The following is a 6587-nucleotide window of genomic DNA, read 5'->3' as shown; positions in this document are numbered from 1 at the left end:
AATCTGTCTGTCTGTGTGTGTGTCTGTGTGTGTGTCTGTCTGTGTGTCGCCGGACCATACGCAGTTTCATTGGACGAAATGTGAGGGATTTGCGAAACACGATTGGTCTGTTTGGTTTTCCACGGCGGTTGCCCCTGGCAACGGGTAGCGACGCATTCGCTGCGGGGTGGACGCCATTTTTAATTCCCGTAAAAAATATGCGCACGCATTAACACGCGACTCTGAGGTAAATTCATCAAAGTTTCACGTCCTCTTCACTCCCCTCCCACCCCAATGTGTGCAATTACTATTATAGGGTCGGTAGATAATTAAATTATAGCGATTAGACAGTATTATTGTAGCGCGGGGGGGGAGGGAACGGCACCCGTACCCAGCCTCAGCCGGGTGGGCAATTTAGGCGAGGCTGGAGGCTCTGCACGGTACTAGGCCTCGACACCCACCACGCGACTCTGAGGTAAATTCATCAAAGTTTCACGTCCTCTTCACTCCCCCTCCCACCACAATGTGTGCAATTACTATTATAGGGTCGGTAGATAATAAAATTATAGCGATTAGACAGCATTATTGTGGGGGGGGGGGGGGTAACGGCCCCTGTACCCAGCCTCAGCCGGAACGGGCAATTTAGGCGAGGCCGGAGGCTCTGCACGGTACTAGGCCTCGACACCCCACCACACTATAGGCCGTACATATTACTGCACAGCGGCCCAGGAGATCGTGGCTGGGGGGGGGGGGGCAGGGGTAGCAGCCCATCTGTGTATATATATGTAAGGTTATTAAGAAATATAATTTTCACCCGAGCAACGCCGGGTACTTATGCTAGTTCTCTATATTACAAGTGTTGGGAATTCATCTAAATTTTATTTTATGTAACATGCTCAAAGATTCCTCCACTGTGGTGTATAATAAAGATTATTTAATGTTTGTAAATGATGTAAACACCTTTTAAGACATTTGGTAGAAAATTAATCCTTTAAAAGTAATATTGATTTGTGACTATATATAACCATTTTCATTTAAAAAAATGTTTGAAAGTGACTACCCATGATAAAGTCACCAGGAATGTATTTATCCCATCGGAGATCAGGAGCTAACCTGGATAGTGGTTGGATGGTCGACCACCGGGCACAGATCCCCCATATAGCCTTCATAGACTTGTGGAGCAAGTGCTGTTAGCGAGCACCTGTGAAGTCCGGCACGGCACACGAGGGTGTTGGGTGGCCAGCAAAGTCAATGCCACCATCGTCAACTCGTGGGGAATGGGGAGCCATTGTGTACGTTTGGTGTGTGTCTTTGTGTACGCGCTGCGCTATGAACCTGACGACCCAGGTTCGATTCCTGTTCATGGCTAACACCAGTGATGATTATCTGAACCGGTCCTGGGCCTCCCCTAGGTCGACTCGGCCTCAAATGAGTACCTGGTGCGATGTGCAAACATTACTACTGGGGAGACAAAGGCGGTCGGACGTGGTGCTGGCCACACCCCCTCGTGTGCCGTTCCGGCCTTCATAGGTGCTCGCTAACAGCACTTGCTGTTACAGTCTGTTAAGGCTATATGGGGGATCTTTGTGTGTACATCAGTGGGGAGTGGTGGTGCAGTGGTGAGAGCACGACGCTGTGAACCTGGCGACCCGAGTTGGATTCCCACTCACGGCCAACATAGGTGAAGAATATCTGAACCGCTTCTGGGCATCAGCCTTAAAATAAGTGCCTGGTGTGTGAATGTGGGGGCCGACGTCCGCCCTTTCCACTCCCTCCTCCACCGCGTCGATCGGCCCCCGCCGACCGGGTGATCGGGCCCCCCTGCGTTAGCGCCCCCTCTGAGGGACATCGCTAAATCGCTGGCTCACCGCCGCGTGGGGTTATTCCACACCCACACACCAACGCTAATGCTACAGCGGCGCGAACACGTGCGCACCTGTAGGCGATTATTGTAACGAGCGCTCAGGCTGCGGCTCTGCCCTCACTCTCGCCGCTCGTCCGCCCACGCAGCTGCTCCACCACACACACACAAATCACACTGCACCGATGCTCTGTGCTAATGTCTTTATTCGCGGCGCAAAAAACTCTGCACTGCCCGGAGGAAATATTTCGCGAGAAGAGCCTCGCCTAACTCTGCCTACCTACCCAAGCACTCAAACGTCCTACCACGTACCTCGAAGCTGTACTCACGGCGTCGCACGGACGCTGTGAGAGTCAGAGGGAGGACGAGAGAGAACTTTACCTATCACTGCCTCGTAGCAGCACTCATCACATGGATGCTGGGAGCAAGGGAGTGGGTCTTGACGGCCCAGAGGTTGAGGACAAGAGACCGAAAATCGTCCTGGGTCACTCTTTTATTCCTTAAACTTCAACGGCCCAGGGTGACGTCGCACCGCGCAGCCAATCGTGCGCTTACCTGCGCTGTTGCGGCTTTGGAGCTTTTTCTCCCGTGGCCTAATCCCCTCACTTCAAAGGGCCGGGATGGCGTTTGTCCCATGCGACCAATCGTGCGCCTACCTGTGGTTTCTGCCCCCTTGTTACCGGCCACCCATTGTCCCTCGTTGCCCATTGTCTAGAAAGGCGCCCGGCTGGCGAACACAAACCCCGCGAGAGTATTCGGTGAGGCCGAGATGAGGGGCGGCGGTAGGGCGGCGATTCTCCTGACCTTACACTCTTCTTGCTTAATATTCCACCCTCAGTCACCCCCCCCCAATGTTGTAACTCATTGTGGTTGGCCCAGGGAACCTTTTCTGGCTGCACCCATACAATTTTAGGGGCACCGAAATGTAACCTGTCCTGCAAGGGTCGGCCAATCTCCTGGCACTGGGAAACCATGGGAATTTCCCTCTAGGGGCCATTCGGATTAAAACCCGATGTGCCAGGCAATCCCCCGCCAGGACACTACATGTGTGTGCTGCGTGTGGGTGTGTGTTTAGTGCAGGGGCCGGGAGTCACGGTGCTTGGCACCACATAAACATCAACACTGGGGAGACAACAGCAGCCGGGCATGGTGTTGGCCTTCCCCATCCTCCTCGTGCCGGCTTTATTCGGTACGCACTTACCACAAGAGTTTAAGGCTATAGGAGGGATCTTTGTCTGGGTGTGTACGTATCTTAAGTACGAACCCAGGAACTCGTGGGTTCAGGCATGGGGTACAAGGTGCTGTGGGTTTGAGCACGAAGTCGAGCATTGGATTTTAGGTGTTGCGGTTGTTTGCAATCGATGCAGCGATAATCATGCAGCGATCAAGGAATCGACACTTCCCATTGGCATGCATGCACAATGCCACCCATACATCACGGACTAACTTTATCGAGCCACAGCACCTGCATCCCCAGCTGCCCAATGCTGTACCAAGCAGCATGCAAAGCCCAGAAGTTGGTACGGCAATGGCGAGATGTTAACTCGCTCACCTGGTATGTAGGAGGTCGTGGGTTAGATCCCGATTCCCTATGATTACTGCTCTATATTTTGGGTTTGCGTGTCTCTCTCTCCCCGTGGTCCTGTGGATTTTTCTCCAGGTCTTCCGGTTTTTTTCCCTCCACATTTCTCGACATGCGTTTAGAGTATTCGGCTGCTATAAAGTTCCACACAATAAGCCACTTTGTTAAGCTATCGCTTGTAGCCCAGGTCGCTTCTGACGAAAATAACTATATAGCTCGTCGGGGCCTTACGCGGTAAAATAAATAAATAGTTCATATCATGGACCACTGCATGTTGTCGAGGTGCACCCGGAGTCCAGGTATAGCACATGGGATTCCAATCCCCACTTCCCTTCCCTCCCGTGTTCCTGCTCCACCTCAGCCCCTGGCTCGCGTCCATCAGGCCGGCTCCCACAACGCGTCCACTAGGGGGCAGCTTCCTCGCGATCCTCGTCGCGTTTCCACCCCCCCACCCCCCACGAACCCCACTCGCAATGGACAGGAACGAAAGTTCAGCGAGAGATCCAGCGAATTGAAAACTCATTGGCGCCGGGGTTGGCTCAGCCAATCGCTGCTTGCCGAAGGATCAGCCCCTCCTAAATTTAGCCAAATCTATTTAATACACAAAGTGCAGTATTCGTGATGGGGCTAGACAACAACAAAAAATGCACGCTTAAATTCAAGTAAAATTAACCGACGGGCTTGGCAGGGGCCAAAAGCTCCAGCAAAATGCATGATAAACACCGATACAGCAAAGCCACACAGTCGAAATACTTTCTCAGGATTCTTCCTTCAGATGTTTTATCAACACCAACATCTGCTTCTATGACACCACGGTGGTGAGATGTAAACTACCTCACCTGGTATACAGGTCCGTGGGCTTGATCCCGACCGGAACGCCTGTACTGTATATATGGAGTTTGCATGTCCTTCCCGTGGATTTTTCTCCGGGCCCTCCAGTTTTCCCCTCCACATTTAAGAACATGTATTTATAGTCTTTGGCTGCTATACATTTCCACATAAGCTATTTCGTTGAGCTATAATTGTGGCCAGGTCGCTACTAAAAAAGAGCGATGTAGCTCCGTTGGCCTTACCTGGTAAAATAAAAATAGTAGTTTAGTTTCTTCTCATTAAGTTTAGCATTTGAACACGTTTAAAGTTTGACATTTAATGTGTCATGAGCTTTGTATGACCCCCCTCCCACCATTTAAATAAAGTCATGCTCCAGGGGTTGTACACTCTTGGAGTGGCTTGTCACCGTTAGTGTGAACTGATTTGAGGTGCACATTTTAAACAAGTTGTGCCGAGCAAAGTTGCAAGAAAAACTGTTTTAACCACTCTTGTATGTTGAAATTATTTCGCACCGTGTGTAGCCGACCGTGCTAATCGGAGGTGCGGGGGAAGGACAACAAACTAAACACAAGCAGTTCTAAATACATGTTTTCAATTTAGATTTAAAAGTGCATCCATGCATGCCGTCTATGTACCCGAATAGTTTGTTCAGTAAAATACTTTCGGAACAGTGCACAGAGCTCCAGTGGCGTTCAAATATGGGAAGAGGATTACGGATGGCCGCAGAAGCACATCTGAAAGTGCGCCATGCAGTGACCGTCTTTGTTTGATGGTTGGGCCAAAAGATGCCACTGCGACTCTTGAAATGTGTTTTTCCCCGATCGTGTGCTTGGCCTTGTTGAGGGCTATGTATTCACTAGCCATGCCATGCAGCAGCTACTCAGTAAACACAAACCGTGCACGAATTGCGTTAACAAAAAAGGCAAAAACACGTTGATATTGTACAACAAATTATATTACAGCATATCAAGTTCTCCAATTTACTGTATGTTACTTTGAAAACAATAGTTTAAATGTGTACATTTGTACCAGAGCAGAATTGTTGACTTATGGTTTATTCGGGTAGGAATTATAATTTTCATGAGATTAACGCACTAATTGGAGCGAAGGGTAAATTTTAAGCCTCTTCTGCAAAGAAAAAGCAAACACAAGTCCACGTTCTTCTGACCGTAAGCGGTATAACAATGTGTGTTGTGATTTATCCTGCAGGGTGTCCATAAAGGTTCCTTTCATGATTAAATAATTACAATTAGACAGGATTATATTGTAGTGTCAATCACACCCGAGATGTTCTTAAACACCAGGAGCTCTCAAATATCAATTCCGGGTCACCAAATGCTTGAGTTGAGATGTGACGGTTAAGACGGAAGTAACTGCTTTAATGATAACACATATGACCGACCAAATGCATGAACAGAATATTATCAACTTGGATAAAACAGTTGTCTAATTATAATGCTTTAATAATGCATATATATGGACATCCTGTATATAAAAAAAACACATTTCAAACGAGCATTGGTGCAGAAATTCCAAAATATCACCTGAATATTTAGACAAAATATTTTCAAGGGGCGGGAGGGCAAAATAAAAACTAAATGTTACCCAGAAAGTGTAATGATGTCATAAATGTTGACAAACAGTGGGTGGAAAGGATTTTTAATTTTGGCACAGGCATTATGTGACGGATAACTTAAACCTACTGTTTAACAGCAAAAAAGCCATCGCCAATGCAAATGTTAATATGCACAATCTTAATTTTAGAACTTTCGTGACTGCAGAAATTATTATTTGTTTCTTTCGGTTAAGTCACGTCTAAAGATAAAATAATAAATTAAATTAAATAATAGAATACGACGTTTCGATTGCAACACAAGCAATCATCATCAGGTATAATGAAATAGCGACATAAAATCTAACCAGAAAACTATAGACAGACATATTAGCAGACAGATATCACCCAGATACATAGCGAGAGCAACACAGGTAACAGAGAGGGGTGATCGTCTCTGTGTGGTGGCCTTAAATAGACAGAGGGGGGGGCGGAGGCAGAGAGAGGGAGGAGGGTTAGAGAAAAAATTAGCATATCAATGAGTGGTCAACAGACGTGGTGCTGCGAATGCGATGGCACGGCAAGCAAGCAAGCCTGAAAATCAGGAGAAGGACACACTAAAATTAAATAACCTAGTAAAATATCGAAATGTAATGTAATACAACACAGAGTTCACACTTAAATTCTAACTTAGCAATCTTTGAAATACGTAATCAACCAGGCTATGCGTTAATTGTGTGTTGACCGACCCTCTGTGTTGTATTACATTACATTTCGATATT

The sequence above is a fragment of the Lampetra fluviatilis genome, chromosome 4, assembly GCF_964198595.1.
Source record: "Lampetra fluviatilis chromosome 4, kcLamFluv1.1, whole genome shotgun sequence".
Taxonomy (NCBI): domain Eukaryota; kingdom Metazoa; phylum Chordata; class Hyperoartia; order Petromyzontiformes; family Petromyzontidae; genus Lampetra; species Lampetra fluviatilis.
This window is presented reverse-complemented; position numbering follows the sequence as displayed.